Source organism: Pseudophryne corroboree, chromosome 3 (genome assembly GCF_028390025.1).
Source record: "Pseudophryne corroboree isolate aPseCor3 chromosome 3, aPseCor3.hap2, whole genome shotgun sequence".
Taxonomy (NCBI): domain Eukaryota; kingdom Metazoa; phylum Chordata; class Amphibia; order Anura; family Myobatrachidae; genus Pseudophryne; species Pseudophryne corroboree.
In genome coordinates, this window is record NC_086446.1 from 45,945,999 (window position 1) to 45,965,569 (window position 19,571).

General features: G+C 46.9%; 1 protein-coding gene across 3 annotated transcripts in view; it reads right to left on the reverse strand.

Annotated features, from left to right (window-relative positions):
• LOC135054684 (zinc finger protein with KRAB and SCAN domains 7-like) overlaps nucleotides 1–19,571 on the reverse strand; it is a 234,721-nt gene that overhangs the window by 51,807 nt on the left and 163,343 nt on the right. The window contains exon 1 of one of the 3 annotated variants that reach the window (XM_063957942.1): nucleotides 14,854–15,038. The exons of 1 other annotated variant lie outside the window; for it this stretch is intronic. The gene's annotated coding sequence lies outside the window, so the exon portion shown is untranslated. Of the gene's footprint in view, nucleotides 1–14,853; nucleotides 15,039–19,571 lie in introns of those variants that run through there. One more of the 3 variants, XM_063957941.1, reaches the window with a different exon arrangement.

Consider the following 19,571-nt stretch of genomic DNA (forward strand, 5'->3'; position numbering starts at 1 on the left):
TGTCTGTGTAAATGTGTGTGTTACCATATATTGCTGTGCTCGCTGCGTGTATTTGCAAATATAGCGACTTATATGTGTGTAGTTTGTATGTTCTTTTTATGTAATATTTTTGACTTCGACAGTACAACACCTGTAAGGGAGTAAAAAACTTCAGACATCACTCCACACGCTTATCTGTCGGTTCCTACAGTTAGGGGACAGTGGTGAGAGGCAGAGTGGACGACACCCGAGATGGTTGACACATGAGTTCACTAGCAGTGAATTACCTACTTGTTATATAACTCCGCAGGGGGAGGATATCGAGCTAATGCGCGTTGTAGACAGGGGTAATGTCTCCCCTGGATTAGACCAGGGGTCTTGTCTGATGTACACATAATGGTCAGATTGTGGTAACAGAGTTTTAATTACTCTCTTACGTCTGAACATATCAGTTTGCTTAACCACTGTAGGGGAACCCTCTTATCAGTGATTTGTAGGAATTGTTTCCCAGTAACCACAAGGGCAGTGGCATCATTTAGCAATGGAAAATCCTTGTCAGAAACACCTAATAAAGAGACTGACAGGACAGCATGATCCCCCTCTCTTCAGATAAAATATCAGAGAGATTATTGGATAGGGTGGAGGAAGCAGCCCGCTTAGATGACCCAGAGACACGAGAGTGACCTGGAATAGGGTTTAGCCTGACCAAGGAATGAGTCATACACTACAACCCGTGAGGCAAAATTTTCCCGCCAAAATCGGAGTAACCATGGGGACATCAGTGATTGTAATGTTACAGGTGGTCCCATAGGGGGCATAAAGCATTCAACTAGAGTACCCAGTAGGGAGGAGAACGCAGCCCAATTATGCTCCTGATTGATTACAGGAGCTGCGGATTGTATGAGACATAGGGGGACATTTACTAAGCAGTGATAAGAGCGGAGAAGTGAGCCAGTGGAGAAGTTGCCCATGGCAACCAATCAGCACTGAAGTAACAACTGTAATTTGCATACTATAAAACGATACAGAGCTGCTGATTGGTTGATGGGGCAACTTCTCCACTCTTATCACTGCTTAGTAAATGTCCCCCATAGTACACAGATCATCACACAAAACTTCCCCCTTAGGTAAATCTGTTGCGCATGATCTGCAAGATGCAGGCGCATCCCCAGATTTACTGCCCTACATGTTAAACATTACACACAAATGCAACAGAGAGCGGTTTACTACAATGAAGTAGTACAATACCTGTGAATAAATCCATTAGCATGTGACTGAGTACCCAGTACACAACACCTGCGAATAAATCTGGTATTATGAGTACACAGTAGAATACACGTAATAGGTAAATACTGTGATGCACTATATATTGACCCAGACGTACCTGTACCTTGTCCCCTAGGGTACAGTATACAGTGAGAGACATATCTGGGATACACTGCAGTGACGTTACATAGCAGATACAGGCACACATAGGGGGTAATTCCAAGTTGATCGCAGCAGGAATTTAGTTAGCAATTGGGCAAAACCATGTGCACTGCAGGGGGGGCAGATATAACGTGCAGAGACAGTTAGATTTGGGTGGGGTGTGTTCAATCTGCAATCTAAATTGCAGTGTAAAAATAAAGCAGCCAGTATTTACCCTGCACAGAAATAAAATAACCCACCCAAATTTAACTCTCTCTGCACATGTTTAATCTGCCTCCCCTGCAGTGCACATGGTTTTGCCCAATTGCTAACTAAATTCCTGCTGCGATCAACTTGGAATTACCCCCATAGTCACGTTTGCAATGCAGATTATTTTCTAGACAATAAAATTGCATTGTATTATTATATGAACACATATATTAGCTGCATTAAAATTACTTGACTTAATATTGCTGCTGAGTCTGCATGAGTGCCGCCCGTGAACCAATTGCTATTTACCTGGGATTCTGTATCTCCAATTGGGAAGGCACCGCAGCAGTTGTCACTGATATTGAGTGGAGTGCCGGGCTATCTACATATATATATATATATATATATATATATATACCATGGGGGAATAGCGGCTCCGCAGGAGACTGGGCACAACTAAAGAAAGCTTTAGGACTACCTGGTGTGCACTGGCTCCTCCCTCTATGCCCCTCCTCCAGACCTCAGTTAAGGAAACTGTGCCCGGAAGAGCTGACACAATAAGGAAAGGATTTTGAATCCCGGGTAAGACTCATACCAGCCACACCAATCACACCGTACAACTCGTGATATTATACCCAGTTAACAGCATGAATACAACTGAGCCTCTCAACAGATGGCTCTCAACAATAACCCTTTTAGTTAAACAATAACTATATACAAGTATTGCAGACAATCCGCACTTGGGACGGGCGCCCAGCATCCACTACGGACTACGAGAAATAGATTTACAGGTGAGTAAAATCTTATTTTCTCTAACGTCCTAAGTGGATGCTGGGACTCCGTAAGGACCATGGGGATTATACCAAAGCTCCCAAACGGGCGGGAGAGTGCGGATGACTCTGCAGCACCGAATGAGCGAACTCTAGGTCCTCCTCAGCCAGGGTGTCAAACTTGTAGAACCTTGCAAACGTGTTTGACCCCGACCAAGTAGCTGCTCGGCAAAGTTGCAAGGCCGAGACCCCTCGGGCAGCCGCCCAAGAAGAGCTCACCTTCCTCGTGGAATGGGCTTTTACTGATTTAGGATGCGGCAGTCCAGCCGCAGAATGTGCAAGCTGAATCGTGCTACAGATCCAGCGAGCAATAGTCTGCTTAGAAGCAGGAGCACCCAGCTTGTTGGGAGCATACAGGATAAATAGCGAGTCAGTTTTCCTGACTCCAGCCGTCCTGGAAACATACATTTTCAGGGCCCTGACTACGTCCAGCAACTTGGAATCCTCCAAGTCCCTAGTAGCCGCAGGCACCACAATAGGTTGGTTCACATGAAAAGCTGATACCACCTTAGGCAGGAATTGGGAACGAGTCCTCAATTCCGCCCTATCCATATGGAAAATCAGATAAGGGCTTTTACATGACAAAGCCGCCAATTCTGACACACGCCTGGCCGAGGCCAAGGCCAACAGCATGACCACCTTCCACGTGAGATATTTTAGCTCCACGGTTTTAAGTGGCTCAAACCAATGCGACTTAAGGAAATCCAACACCACGTTGAGATCCCAAGGTGCCACTGGAGGCACAAAAGGGGGCTGAATATGCAGCACTCCTTTAACAAAAGTCTGAACTTCAGGCAGTGAAGCCAGTTCTTTTTGGAAGAAAATCAACAGAGCCGAAATCTGGACCTTAATGGAACCCAATTTTAGGCCCATAGTCACCCCTGACTGTAGAAAGTGCAGGAATCGACCCAGCTGAAATTCCTCCGTTGGGGCCTTCCTGGCCTCACACCACGCAACATACTTTCGCCATATGTGGTGATAATGTTTTGCGGTCACATCCTTCCTGGCTTTGATCAGCGTAGGAATGACTTCCTCCGGAATGCCCTTTTCCTTTAAGATCCGGTGTTCAACCGCAGGAGCACCCAGCTTGTCAAACGCAGCCACGGTAAGTCTTGGAACAGACAGGGCCCCTGCTGCAGCAGGTCTTGTCTGAGCGGTAGAGGCCACGGGTCCTCTGAGACCATCTCTTGAAGTTCTGGGTACCAAGCTCTTCTTGGCCAATCCGGAACAATGATAATAGTTCTTACTCTTCTCCTTATTATTCTCAGTACCTTGGGTATGAGAGGAAGAGGAGGGAACACATAAACCGACTGGTACACCCACGGTGTCACTAGAGCGTCCACCGCTATCGCCTGAGGGTCCCTTGACCTGGCGCAATAGTTTTCTAGCTTTTTGTTGAGGCGGGACGCCATCATGTCCACCTGTGGTCTTTGCCACCGGTTTGTAATCTGCCGGAAGACTTCTGGATGAAGTCCCCACTCTCCCGGGTGGAGGTCGTGCCTGCTGAGGAAGTCTGCCACCCAGTTGTCCACTCCCGGAATGAACACTGCTGACAGTGCTAACACGTGATTTTCCGCCCAACGGAGAATCCTTGTGGCTTCTGCAATCGCCACCCTGCTTCTCGTGCTGCCCTGTCGGTTTACATGAGCGACCGCTGTGATGTTGTCTGACTGGATCAGCACCGGCTGGCTTTGAAGCAGGGGTCTTGCCTGACTTAGGGCGTTGTAAATGGCCCTTAGTTCCAGAATATTTATGTGTAGGGACATCTCCTGGCTTGACCATAGTCCTTGGAAATGTCTTCCCTGTGTGACTGCCCCCCAGCCTCGAAGGCTGGCTTCCGTGGTCACCAGGACCCAGTCCTGTATGCCGAATCTGCGGCCCTCCAGAAGATGAGCACTCTGCAGCCACCATAGTTGAGACACCCTGGTCCTTGCAGACAGGGTTATCATCCGATGCATCTGAAGATGCGATCCGGACCACTTGTCCAACAGATCCCACTGAAAGATCCTTGCATGGAACCTTCCGAATGGAATTGCTTCGTAAGAAGCTACCATCTTTCCCAGGACTCGCGTGCAGTGGTGCACCGACACCTGTTTTGGTTTGAGGAGGTCTCTGACTAGCGATGACAACTCCCTGGCCTTCTCCTCCGCGAGAAACACCCTTTTCTGTTCTGTGTCCAGAACCATCCCCAGGAACAATAGACGCGTTGCAGGAACCAGCTGCGACTTTGGAATATTCAGGATCCAGCCGTGCTGTTGTAGCACTTCCCGAGCTAGTGCTACTCTGATCAACAACTGTTCCCTGGACCTCGCCTTTATAAGGAGATCGTCCAAGTACGGGATAATTATAACCCCATTTTTTCGCAGGAGTATCATCATTTCGGCCATTACCTTGGTAAATACCCTCGGTGCCGTGGACAGACCAAACGGCAACGTCTGGAATTGGTAATGACAGTCCTGTACCACAAATCTGAGGTACTCCTGGCGAGGAGGGTAAATGGGAACATGCAGGTAAGCATCCTTGATGTCCAGTGATACCATGTAATCCCCTTCCTCCAGGCTTGAAATAACCGCCCTGAGCGATTCCATCTTGAACTTGTATCTTTTTATATATGTGTTCAAGGTTTTCAAATTTAAAATGGGTCTGAGCGAACCATCCGGTTTCGGTACCACAAACATTGTGGAATAGTAACCCTTTCCTTGTTGAAGGAGGGGTACCTTGACTATCACCTGCTGCGAATACAGCTTGTGAATTGCCTCTAGCACTGCCTCCCTGTCCAAAGGAGTCGTTGGCAAGGAAGATTTGAGGAAACGGCGAGGGGGAGACGTCTCGAATTCCAGCTTGTAACCCTGAGACACCACTTGTAGAATCCAGGGATCTACCTGTGAGCAAGCCCACTGATTGCTGAAGTACTTGAGACGGGCCCCCAGCAGACCTGGCTCCGCCAGTGGAGCCCCAGCGTCATGCTGTGGACTTTGAGGAAGCGGGGGAGGACTTTTGTTCCTGGGAACCGGCTGTATTTTGCAGCTTTTTTCCTCTACCTCTGCCTCTGGGCAGAAAGGACGCGCCTCTAACCCGCTTGCCCTTCTGGGGCCGAAAGGACTGTACCTGATAATACGGTGCTTTCTTTGGCTGTGAGGGAACATGGACAGTTACCATGTCTGTTTACGAGACTAATCATCTTATGTAGTGGTCCCATATTAGATAGCATGAAACGTTCCAGACTTACAGAAATCCCAATACATAATCCATAAAAGGAAAAAGAAGGGAGAGAATAACAGCAATTACCAGCCTTATATGGATACATAATGTAAAACTATTTTTTTCCCAGCAATTACCAATCTAATATCAGTATAGTGTTCACTCTAGGCTGTTTTAGCAGGGCGCCGTGCCCTGCCCGTTTTTTTAACAAGCAAACCCCGCTTTGCCCCTTTTGCGGCGCCCTGCTAGAACAGCCGCCCGCTCCCTGCCCTCCCGGCGTGTATAGATGGCGTGTGCATGCGCGCGGCATCCATTCACACATTGGGAGAGGGCTGGGGGAAGCCCAGCACCGACGGAGGTGCTGGGCACGCCCCCAACAGTGACGTCGCCGGCCACAGACGCTCTCTATAGTAGCGTCTGTGGGCCGCACCGCCCCCTAAAATGACGGAGGCGTGGCCACGCCCCCTAATTTGCGTGGCCGCGCCCCAATTTCGGACGCGCGCGCGGCGAAGCACATGTGCCCCCCTGAGTCCGGCGCCCTGCCCCATTTCACTCCTAGAGTGAACACTATCAGTATACCTTACTAGACAATAAATATAAAGTGCAGAAAAATAGCAGCAATTTACAGTTTCATCTAAATGTATATTACAAGACAATGAATGGACAAATGTGCGAATGGACTATGTAAGGAAACATTTAAGTTCAAATTCACCGTTGATTCCCCGTGGACTAAGAGTACCCAAACGGTGTATGGACTTCATCTCAGCTTGAGAGAGTCTTTTTTCTAGGTCCCTAGTCCTCCACTTTTGCTGGACCACTTCTATGGCCCAAGAATTCTTTAATGAACATGGGTTGGAATTATGTATCCTTTTAAAATGTGAGGAGACATTGTGAGATTCAAGGCCCTTGCGAATATTGTATATGTGCTCCGCCCACCTCACCTTGGCACTCCTTCCCGTTTTGCCAACGTAGGCCAGGCCACATATACATTCGAGCACATATATGATATTTTTAGTATGGCACGTAATAAAATCCTGAATGGGATATACACGGCCATTCACGGTGTATTCCGTACATTTTCTCACAGGGACCTCGACTGTCTTACACATTAAACAATCTCCGCAGCGGTGGAAACCTTTAGTTCTTATGCTCTGTCTCAGTTCCATGTCGAGGCTACTTCTTACCAATTTATTTTTAAGGGATTGAGACCTCCTATAAATGAAGGTAGGTTTATCAGGCAGTAGGTTTCCTATCACTGTGTCCTGTTTTAGTATGTTCCAGTTGTTCATAAACACTTTTTCTATACTTTTGAAAGACCTACTGTACTGACTGACAAACGCCCATTTGAATCTTTCATCTGTATTAGATTTCTCCTTAATTGTGAGTAGTTGGGACCTATCTATCTTCTCCACCCTTTTCCTTGCTGACTCAAGGGTATTAGTTGTGTAACCTTTTTGTAATAAACGGTCTGTAAATTAATTTAATTGCTGATCACATACCGCTACATCAGAACAGTTTCTTTTGACCCGTGTAAACTGACTGAATGGTATCCCATCCAGCCAGTTTGCATGATGTTGACTTGTTCTGTCAATGAAACTGTTGGAGTCTGTCTTTTTCCTGAAGGTTTTTGACTGAACTTCTCCATTACAGATGTAAATACTCAAGTCCAGAAAGGACAATTCATTCTGGCTTTGAGTGAATGTAAATTTGATATTCATGTTATTTAAATTAAGCTCAGCACAAAATAGACGCAGTGATTCTCCGTCACCACGCCATATAAACAGCACGTCATTGATATAACGCCGCCAGGACACCAGGCCCGCCATCAGGACACCCCCCTGCCATATCTGGATGTCCTCCCAGTTTGCCATAAATAAATTGGCATAACTGGGGGCGAACCTGGTGCCCATGGTGGTGCCAATCCGTTGCAGATAGAACGCACCATCAAAGAAAAAATTGTTATTAAGTAAAATAAACTTAATACTATCCATAATGAATGTCTTAATGGGTACACTATAGTTGCTCTTGTTTAAAAAGTAGGAGACCTATAAATATAGTAAAGATGAACATTCTCCCCAGGTTACTATACCTCTTCCAAACCATCCCTCTGAAACTTCCCCCACAATTCTTAGCCGAAGCACACAAGACAATAAGCCATTTCATTTGGGACGGCCGGAAGCCTAGGTTCAAGCACAGTCATTTATCTAGGCTGAAAACACAAGGCGGGCAACAATTACCTATGATTTCCACATATTACCATGCCGCACTACTACATAGAATTATAGACTGGTCTCGCCCTGCTTCCCAGAGGAAACAGTGGGTCGACCTGGAATCTTCTTCCACTAATCTTAACCTACAGGCAATGCCTTGGTCCCCTAGGTTTGGTCGCTCACCACATCCTACTGTGGGGCCCACATTGGCTCTATGGCGGACACTTCGTTACAAAATGGGACTCATGTCTAAACAAACGTCCGTTATGCCTATATTTGACAATCCATTATTCCCCCCGGGCAGGTCCAATGAGATTGCTTCTAGATGGGGGGGGGGGGGCGGGTGTGACTAGGGTGATTCACTTGATTGCACATGGCAAACTCAAAACGTTCGCTGAAATACAGAATACGGGCGATATACCCGCTAAAGACTATTGGTTCTACCTTCAGGCACGACATTTTGTTACATCACAGCGAGAGGCGACAGACCTTTATAAGGCTCTCACTCCCTTTGAATCCATGTGCAGTCAGGAGATAGCCCCCTCACATGTGGTGTCAGGCATCTATAAGATTCTTCGACAGAGTTCCTTTCTTACGGTCCCCTCATTCTGTGACGCCTGGGATAAAGATCTGAAACATCGGGGAATCAAGATCCAATGGGACACACATTGCAGGGTTATGGCACAGTGCTCCACTAGTTTGGACGTTGTGGAAACACAATACAAATTACTGACTAGATGGTATAGATGCCCGTCTCTCCTACATAAAATTTACCCCTCAGTCTCTCCCCTATGTTGGAGATGCAGTAGGGAAACTGGCACATTGATCCACATATGGTGGGACTGTTCGTTAATTATCCCATTTTGGAACACAATAACGGACCTATCAACAAAGATTCTGGGAGACCGGGTCCCACTGGGTCCGGACTTCTGGCTACTGTCACATTCAGATATACCCCCTTCTCGCTACAAGAAATCCCTTCTCAAGCATTTAAATAATGCGGCAAGAGCTATACTCCCGGTGCATTGGAAATCCACTAACCCACCGACAATATGGGAGTGGTTCCAACGCATTGACTTCTATATGTACATGGAAGATGTTTATTCTGCCGCCTTAGACAAATATTCGGATTATGTGGCAACCTGGTTTCTCTGGATTGACTTTAAGACCACTAAGACCTATGCTGACTATGCACCCTGAATACACACTGAAAATAGAAGCCCATGGGGCCCTCATACTGCCCTCTAAAAGTCATTACGTCCGTGGCTTGTTCCCCCCCCCCTTTTTTTTTTTTTTTTCTCTTCTCCTTCCTCCCTTCTTTCCCTTGTCTCCCCCCCCCCTCTTCTTGTCTGTTTTTGATGGTTTTTGTGACCTCATACTTTGTCCACATTTTGTGTTACTATGCAATATTGCTCCGAGGTTGCTCTTTACTCCAGACTACGTAACTTTATATGAATGTTGCACGGTTTAGGATAACGTATGTGAATCTGTTAATTTCTCTTTTCGCAAACCATTTATTGATGTTTTGTATATTTACAGCTGATAAGCTATGAGACTGATGCATACGATCTATTTTTGATATATGTGTTGACACATTTGGAAAAATTGTTCTATATTACAAAATGAAAAATAAAGAATTTAAAAAAAAAAAAAAAAAAAGTAGGAGACCACAGTAAGCCCTTGCTCCAGCTCTATAATTGTGTATAATGTACACACATCTGCTGTACACAAATAATCCCCAGTTACATATTCATAACTCATTAGGCTTCTCAATATATCGCCTGTATCTTTTACAAATGACCGTGTGAATACCACCAAGGGCTGTAAATAGTGATCCACCATTGCTGAGAGATTGCTGGTCAGACTATTACATTCTAACACTATTGGTCGCCCCGGTGGGTGGAGGGGGTCCTTATGAACTTTAGGGAGGACATACATTGTGGGGGTAGTAGGGTCCTTAATATTCAAAAACTCATGCTCACTTTTAGTGATAATCTTATTATCCAATGCTTGTGTGCTAAGATCCAGCAATGCTTTTGCAATACGCACAGTTGGATCAGCTTTGAGTTTTTGATAGGTACCCCCATCGTTAAGCTGTTTATACACCTCCTTCATATAGGTCTCCTTCTTCATAAGGACCACCCCTTCACCCTTATCCGCCGGCTTGATAATCAGATCTTTATCATACTTCAAGGACCGAATAGCTTCAAATTCATTTTTTGTCAGATTGGGCTTACTCCTTTTAGTGTCCTTCTGTATCTCATTAAAGAATTTTTGGGCCATAGAAGTGGTCCAGCAAAAGTGGAGGACTAGGGACCTAGAAAAAAGACTCTCTCAAGCTGAGATGAAGTCCATACACCGTTTGGGTACTCTTAGTCCACGGGGACTCAACGGTGAATTTGAACTTAAATGTTTCCTTACATAGTCCATTCGCACATTTGTCCATTCATTGTCTTGTAATATACATTTAGATGAAACTGTAAATTGCTGCTATTTTTCTGCACTTTATATTTATTGTCTAGTAAGGTATACTGATATTAGATTGGTAATTGCTGGGAAAAAAATAGTTTTACATTATGTATCCATATAAGGCTGATAATTGCTGTTATTCTCTCCCTTCTTTTTCCTTTTATGGATTATGTATTGGGATTTCTGTAAGTCTGGAACGTTTCATGCTATCTAATATGGGACCACTACATAAGATGATTAGTCTCATAAACAGACATGGTAACTGTCTATTGCGTTTCCTGGCTAATGGAACGCATTGCAGCAAGGATATCCATGGTGTGAGCGCAAGGGAGCCAGAGACGCGACTTCCGGTTGTTTGGAACGCATGTGACCCTCATTTACAACTTCCAGTTTCTGGCTTCCGGTCACGATCGCGCAGGTGCATTGCCCGGAGCGCAACGAACAGACCATTATCGGATACAGCTATAACCATCACTTAATGGGGTTTTAAAGCACTCTCCTGAGCCAGTAAAACCACGCTTCTGATGAAGGACACTTGGTCCGATACGCGTTAAGCGTGGCTCTTGCTTTTAATTTGTCACTGATCCTTGGACATTCTGGACACAATCATCTTTGGCTATCCTGCATGCTACTGGACTTTTGGAGAGATTGTGCACGTCTTCCATTGTCATCTGCTGGGACTGCAGTGAATCCCTGGGTGATATACCATCTGTGTTGTCCTATGGAATGAATTATTATATGCTTATGTTCTTTTAAATTCTTGTAAGTTTTATCGGTGTATTAAAACCAGTGCGTGTTTTAAAAAAGTATTTAATGGTGCCTCGTATTTCCTAATCCAATTCCACTGGAGAAAGAGGCATTTATCGTTGCAGGTCTTACGGGATACTTGCATATTTTGTCTGAATTCTTGGTTGATTTGAGGAACGTCTAGAGTAAAAATTGTTCCACCATCTTATAAAGATCTACCTACTAATAAGGGTGAATGAAAATTTTACCAGTTGTATATACTTTTATTTTGCATGATATTTGATGAGCGCTAATTTTCAAGTGTAATAATCCTTTTCATCAGTGTGTGTGTGTATATATATATATATATATATATATATATATATATAACAAAGGCCCTCATTCCGAGTTGTTCGCTCGCTAGCATATTTTAGCAGCATTGCAAATGCTATGACGCCGCCCTCTGGGAGTGTATCTAATGCTGCATTCACACCGCAAATGCCGGGCCCTACCCGGTAAGACAAACGTGTACTTACCGGGTGGGATCCGGCATTTGCGCTCCGTTGCAGGCTTCCCGACCCGGCAATATACCGGGTCGGTTGCCATGACAACGGAGGCCGCAGCAGCAGCAGGGGCGGGGGTGGAGGCGGCGTCGGGAGATGAGCTCATCTCCAGCGCCGCCTCTCCCTATCTTGTGAATGGGAACCGACACGGCTCCCATTCACACCGCACCTGACCCGGTAATCAACCCGGGTAAAACCCTTCTTTTTTACCGGGTTGATTTACCGGGTCAGGCGACCCGCTAAATCGCCCAGTGTGCTTTCACATCGCACACTGACCCAGTTCGACACGGCAATATGCCGTGTCGGTACAGGGTTATTTGTGCGATGTGAAAGGGGTATTAGCTTAGCAGAATAGTGAACGAAAGATTAGCAGAATTGCGAATACATTTTTTTTAGTAGTTTCTGAGTAGCTCGAGACTTACTCCTACACTGCGATCTGCTCAGCCCGTTTCGTTCTTGGTTTGACGTCACAAACACGCCCTGCGTTCGGCCAGCCACTCCCCTGTTTCTCCAGACACTCCCGCGTTTTATCCTGGCACGCCTGCGTTTTTCTGCACACTCCCAGAAAACGGCCAGTTTCCGCCCAGAAACACCCATTTCCTGTCAATCACACTCCGATCACTTCAACGATGAAAAATCTTCGTTCGGCTGTGAGTAAATCTGTTTTGTGCAAAAATACTTAGCGCATGCGCACTGCGTACCATGCGCATTTTTGCCTTAATCGCTCCGTTGCGAAAATCGGCAACGAGCGAACAACTCGGAATGACCCCCAATGCGCAGTCTGAGACCAGATGTACATATCAGAATATTCGTACTATATATTCTGTAACAGCTACACTTGTTCTTAACTAATGCAGTCTTAATATCAACATGTAGAATACTTAAGAGTCTGTATAACCACGGCGCTGATGTACAGGCAGCTTTACAAAGGAGACCTTGCCCTGCAGTCCCGGAGACCAGTCGCAGCTATTCTTATAAAATGGCGCCCAGAATCTCAGTCAGGGACTGAGGGAGAGTGTGAGGCAGCTCCAGGGCGGGAACACTAGCAGTAGATGGCGCCCGAAGCTGGGGTGAGGGGCTACAGGTCAAGCACCTTATCCCCTATGCTAGTCCTCACCACCGGGTACTGTGGAGCGTTATTAAAATGAATATTTTACTTATCCGACCTGTGCTCCCATGCCCTGGCGGATATAGTGGGGTCCCTGCACCGCCACAGTGTCCACGCTAGCGTCGCGATCCCTCTCCTCATACCGCGATCGGAACGCGATTTAATGGCGGGTCCCACCTGGGGGACCCTTTTACCTCCTCCCTTAGTAGCAGACATGCGAGCTTCCCTGTTAAGTGACCTGCTTCATGCAGGCACCAACTCTAAAACTGAGCTCAGTGCCTAGAGGCGGGGTTATATAGAGGAGGCACCGCCACACCTACTGGGACAGTCTAAAGGTGTGTACACATGGTGAGATCCTTGCTATGGCCGATTTTGACTATGCTATTTCCCTTGAACTCCCCGGAGCCCAGCACCACCGATTTTGACTAACTTTTCTTGAGATATGGACTATGTGTGCTTACGATTTTGGCTTATGTGAGATGTATTTGACATGTGAGATGAACTAGATAGTACACCGATCTTGCAAGGATTAACTTGCCTGCACAGTCTATCTTTTCTTGCGATGCCGACCTGGCGGGACCGCGCATCGGGATCGAATTGGGATCGCAAGGTGACTTTCAACTTGCGATCTGCACAAACTTTTCTTGAGATTTTGACTATATAGTCAAAATCGGAAGAAAATGTCTCACCGTGTGTACACACCCTAAAGCTTTAGCCTGTTGGTGCCTCTGGATCAAGATCCATCTCTACACCCCGATGTGGAACACAGTGTACGCCGCTGCAGAAATAATAATATCACATATTACATGCACAGTCCCCTCTCCCCTATATAATAATACCACATATCAGTGTGTGCCGGGAGCTGTGTTATTCCTCTCCTATATCACTGTCCGACCCTCCAACATGACCCGCCCCACTAGGTACAAAATGCTGTGTTCCTGGACTTCCCTCTTAATGTATGATTTCCATCACCTGTGTTGAACTAGTTAAATGATAAGAAAGCTGTTTCTTCACAGGTGATTGCAATAATAAATTAAGAGGGAAGTCCAGAAACAGAGCATTTTGTACCTAGTGGGGCGGGTCATGTTGGAGGGTATACACTGTACGGTCCCCTCTCCCCTATATAATAATGGTAGATGCTAGAATCAAGTGGGCTAATGGACCTTTTCCGTCTGGGGAGGAGTCACAACACAAGGGGGATGAGCAAGGCAAGAGCGATAGTTCCTCTACTATCTACGTCACCAACTATTACCTTTAGTAATCAGGTGGTGAGTGGAGCGGAGATAGCCACCGAGCCCGAAGCGTGGCGAGCGAAGCGAGCCCGCGAGGGTACTTTTTGGGTACCTTGTTCGCCTGTAGCTCCTCCCCCTGGTGACATGTCTCCTCCCCTAGATACGTCAGATGGTCCCTTCTCCCACTCCGATATAGAATCAACCATATAATAATGCCGGGTGCTGTGTTATTCCCCTCATATATCACTGTACGGTCCCCTCTCCCCTATATAATAATACCACATATCAGTGTGTGCCGGGGGCTGTGTTATTCCCCTCATATATCACTGTACGGTCACCTCTCCCCTATATAATAATACCACATATCAGTGTGTGCCGGGGGCTGTGTTATTCCCCTCATATATCACTGTACGGTCCCCTCTCCCCTATATAATAATACCACATATCAGTGTGTGCCGGGAGCTGTGTTATTCCCCTCATATATCACTGTACGGTCCCCTCTCCCCTATATAATAATACCACATATCAGTGTGTGCCGGGAGCTGTGTTATTCCCCTCATATATCACTGTACGGTCCCCTCTCCCCTATATAATAATACCACATATCAGTGTGTGCCGGGAGCTGTGTTATTCCCCTCATAAATCCATACTTGCCTACCTGACCCTCTCCATGAGGGAGAAAATGCTCTGTTCCTGGACTTTCCTGGTAATGTATGATTGCCATCACCTGTGGTGAGCTAGTTAATGGATAAGAAAGGTGTTTCACCACAGGTGATGGCAATCATACATTACCAGGAAAGTCCAGGAACAGAGCATTTTTTCCCTCATGGAGAGGGTCAGGTAGGCAAGTATGCATATATCACTGTACTGTCCCCTCTCCCCTATATAATAATAATAATATCATATTGAATAAGTTACCTCTTGTAGTAATGAAGATCTCCAAAATGGTGGCTGACTCCCTAATTCCGCCCCCTCTGTTGTGTCACTCCTTGAGGCTCTGACAACCTATCACGTATTAGAGACTACAGGAAAATGGCCGCCGCTCATAAGAGGACACTGATAGTATATAATGTTGGTTACTCTAGTGATGACCTGTGTGATGCAGCTGCCGCTATCTACATGACGTCCGGAGTATTATCTGACGTCTGATTGGCTTCTCGGTGCGTCAGTCACAGCACTAAATGGGATGGGGCGGTAGCCATAGTGAGAGTGAGTGGGAGGAGCCGGAGAGGCAGCTGTGAGATACGATTGGCTGATGTGGGGTGAGAGAGAGGGGACAGCTGCGGGGTGGGCGTGTCAGTAGGATAATAGGAGGTAGAGCGGCAGGGACAGTAACCATGGCTACAGAGAGACGCTGAGGAGGCCCCGCCCCTCCCCATAGTAACACTGGTAGTCATGTGACTAATGAGGGATATATATAATAATCTCCTGACTGTATTAGTAACAGGTAGTAATGTGCTGCTCTGTACCCAATATGTCCCCCCCGGGCAGTGTCCTGTATTATTATATATCAGCTGTGGCTTATACTGCAGCCTGTGGTGTCACCTCACTATACTGCAGGGGGAGCGGCCTGTGGTGTCACCTTACCGTATCGCAGGGCGAGCGGCCTTTGGTGTCACCTCACTCTTCTGCAGGGGGAGAGGCCTGTGGTGTCACCTTACTGTATCACATGGGGTGGTGGCCTGTGGTGTCACCTTACTCTACCGCAGGGGGATCAGCCTGTGGTGGCATCTTACTATACCGCAGGGGGAGCGGCCTGTGGTGTCACCTTAGCGTTCCTCAGGGGGAGCGACCTGTGGTGTCACCTCACTGTACCGCAGAGGGAGCGGCCTGTGGTGTCACCTTACTGTTCCGCAGAGGGAGAAGCCTGTGGTGTCAGCTTTGTGCACCACGGGTGGGGGGAGTCCTGCGGTGTCACCTTGCTCAATCACAGAAGGAGCAGCCTGTGGTGTCACCTATACTGTACCGCAGGGGGAGCAGCTTGTGACATCACCTTACTGAACCACAGGGGGAGCGGTCTGTGGTGTCACCTTACTGTACTGCAGTGGGAGCTGCCTGTGGTGTCACATTATTGTACCGCAGGGGGAGCAGCCTGTGGTGTCACCTTATTGGACTGCAGGGAGTGTCACATTACTACAATGCAAGACAAGCAAGCCCGGGTCTACATTACTTTAATGCAGTGAGAGAAGCCTCCGGTGTCACATTACTATACTACAGGAGGAGCAGACTCTGCTGTCATGTTATTATAATGCAAGTTATTAGGCAGAGGAAGCAGACTCTGGTGTGTTACTGTAATGGAGATGGGGCAGGCTTTGGTGTCGAGTTACAACAATGCCAGGGGAGCAGCCTGTGGTGTCACATTACTATAATGCAGGGGAAGCAGCCTGTGCTGTCACATTACTATAATGCAGCGGAAGTAGCCTGTGGTGTCACATTACTATAATGCAGGGGAAGCAGCCTGTGGTGTTATGTTACTATAATGCAGGTGGAGCAGACTGTGATGTCATGTTGTTATTATTAGGCAGAGGGTGCTGACTCTGGTGTGTTACTAAAATGCAGGGGGAGCAGCCCGTGGTGTCATATTTACTATAATGCATGGGGAGTAGCCTGTGGTGTCAAGTTACTATAATGCAGGAGGAGCAGACTCTGGTGTCTCTCAGGCTGAAATATACTGTATCAAATTAGTAACTGGACAATCACCGGCCAGAATTTTTGAAGGACAGCATCATCAGCCAATCGGGGCTGATTGACGTTGGCATACACCAATTTCATTGGAGGAAAGTCTATTCACATTTGATGGACAGCAATTTTGACCAATAAGGAAAAGTCCCAGATTTCTGTATATGACACCTGTCAGCGTAGTGGTCAGTAAGGAGGTTAGTATTGTGGTGGGGTTTGCTCATAGTATAGTAGTGTGTTATAATAATGGGACAGATCAATGGACTGGACTGAGTAGTATGTGTGTTACCAACTATACATTGTCAGATCTGGTTATTCCCAATTTTATATACTGGTCATCACAATTATATATATATATATATATATATATATATATATATATTATTTTTTTTTATTTTTATTTTTTATTTTCATAGTAAAAATTTAGACGAGGACACACCCCTACAGGGACAGGTTACTCAGGGAGGGGCATATAGTAAATGTGGGGGCAGTTATATTGTGGAAAGTTACATACAGGACTATTTCCCTGAGATGTATGTATGGTGGGGGATGACGACGACATATATCTTATTACATAAAAGCATTATAAGGTGATCTATCAGTACCTCCCTTATATAGGTACAGTGAGATATAACTGGGAGAATCAGTGATCAGCAGCTACAGGTACAAGATCCAGAAGTGATCACTGTGCTCTTCTAAACAGCACACGTATAATATTTTATATCGAGCAACACTTGTGGTATTGTGTCATTCTGGGTACTGTAGTTCCCCATCCTTATTCTATCAATTATCAAGAATAAAATGGAAATTATTATTAAAAAATATTTTAGAATATAAACTGTATGCCTGTTACCCAAGCGTCTGAAGTGAAATCTAACCATTTGACCCTGAAGCATAACCTATGAGCTTCCACCAAGGGCTTTTCCTGATGGTCCTTCTTCTCAGTATGCCTAATGTATGTGTGTTGATCGGTGGCCTGGTTGGCTGTCCGACCAATCTGGCTAGGCCTCAACCACGGCACACTGGCCAAGGGTGGTGTTTGTATCAGATCCAACACACGCTCTTCCTATGTTCTGGGCATAAAATACGTAGATTTACCGTTGATAACTCTATTTCTCTTAAGTCCACAGTATCCACAGGATATACACTAGGATATGAGGTAGCGTCAGCGGATTGGCACCAACGATCAAAAGTTATCAGCCTCCCAGAATGAAACGGGCCAGTTCCCTATAGCTCTGCCTCCTGGCTCAGGCAATTCAGTTGTTTTCCAAAGCTCAAGGCAGGAGCACCAATAGAGAGCCCTAATCAGGCGAGAACACCACACATGCACACACTTCTGTATAAGAAGGAAGAGGTTAGTAGGTGTAAAGATCCTCAAATCAGGTGCGTCAGGGTGGGATCCCTGTGGATACTGTGGACTTAGAAGAATTAGAGTTATCGACGGTAAGTCTACCATAATTCCGTATTTCTCCTGCAAGATCCACAGTAGTATCTACAGGATATACTTTGGGATGTCCCAAAGCAAATTTAGTGGAGCGGATGCTCCTGATTGGAAAGGAGAATCTTTCACCCGAATGTAACTGGCCTAGCTGTGGAGGAGTGCAGAAGCATATCTGCTGAGCTCCCTTGATTTGTGCACCTTTCTGGGCTAAAATGGCCCTGTAGCTCCCTAAAACAGCCCTATCTATCTCCCTAGTGACCCCCTGTGCTGGGCGCTGGATGCTGCAGAGCCGGGGGGCAGCTTGACCTGTTCCTGCAGGTTGCAGCCTACTTGCGTCCGGAAGCCGAGGCCTCGCGTAGTTCCAGTACCCGCGATCGGGGCTCCGTAGCGTGGACGCACCGCTGGGAAGCAGCGCAGGATCCCCTCTGATCCCCAGCTCGCTCTACAAGCCTCCCCAGACCCCCCCCCCCCCCAGAGCAGATACATCAGCCGCTGAGGGCCAGGAGGACGTCTGGCTGAGGGGAACAGCAACAGGGCAGTCATCCAGGGGAAGCGGCGGCCATCTTGGATCCCACTGCCAGCATCAGACAGGCAGAGTGGGCAGCGTTTCTTGCAGTGGCTGAGTGGCATCACCGCGGTGGTGAATACCCCCCTTACGCCCCACTTCCTCACCTGGGCATCTTCGAGTGCACGAGCCCTACCATCAGGATAGCACCTGCAGGCACACCCAGCTGTTATGGGAGTCTGCATCAGAGGACGGCTGGAACCGATGGAGCTGCGCTATACACTCCTAAGGATCTTCGGCTACTGTGTGGATGCCTGCTCTCCTGGACTCTCAGTGCTGCAGGTTGGTCCTTCACATGTTTCGCTCACATGCCATCCTCGCTGTCTAGCCTAATCTCTGCCTCTATGCTGCCCATGTGACACCTCTCGCACACACCCATGAAGCCGCTAACGGATATAGAACCACAAGTCTTTACCTATTGACATTTTTATTGCTGTTTACTATTGCATTCTTCGGACGTGCAAGATGCTTCCTAAAAGGTCCAAAATCTCTGCCCTGTCACCACCTATTAAATTTGTCTCTAATCGCACCCCTGAACCCGTACCAAAGGGGAAGTTCAGTGCGACCTCTGCACCCTCCGTTGCACCCTCCCCACTCCCTGCTTCTGGGCCGGACCTTGCCTCAGATGTGCCTCTTACAGTTCGTACACTTCACCAGATGCTCCAGGCCCTACGGACAGACATCACTACCAATCTCCAGTGTTCTATTATTCAACTCGCGAGTGAAGTGACCGATATAGGCATCCACACTAATAACCTAGAGGATAAAGTACAGGAGTTGGTCTCTTCCCACAACGAGCTTCTTACCTCTCACAACTCAGCCTTGGCGGAACTGTCAGCTGTTAAAGACAAGCTAGCTGATCTTGAGGACAGATCACGTAGAAACAACGTTAAAATCAGGGGTGTGCCGGAGACAGTATTGACCAACGACCTCCAGGACTTTGCCCTCTCC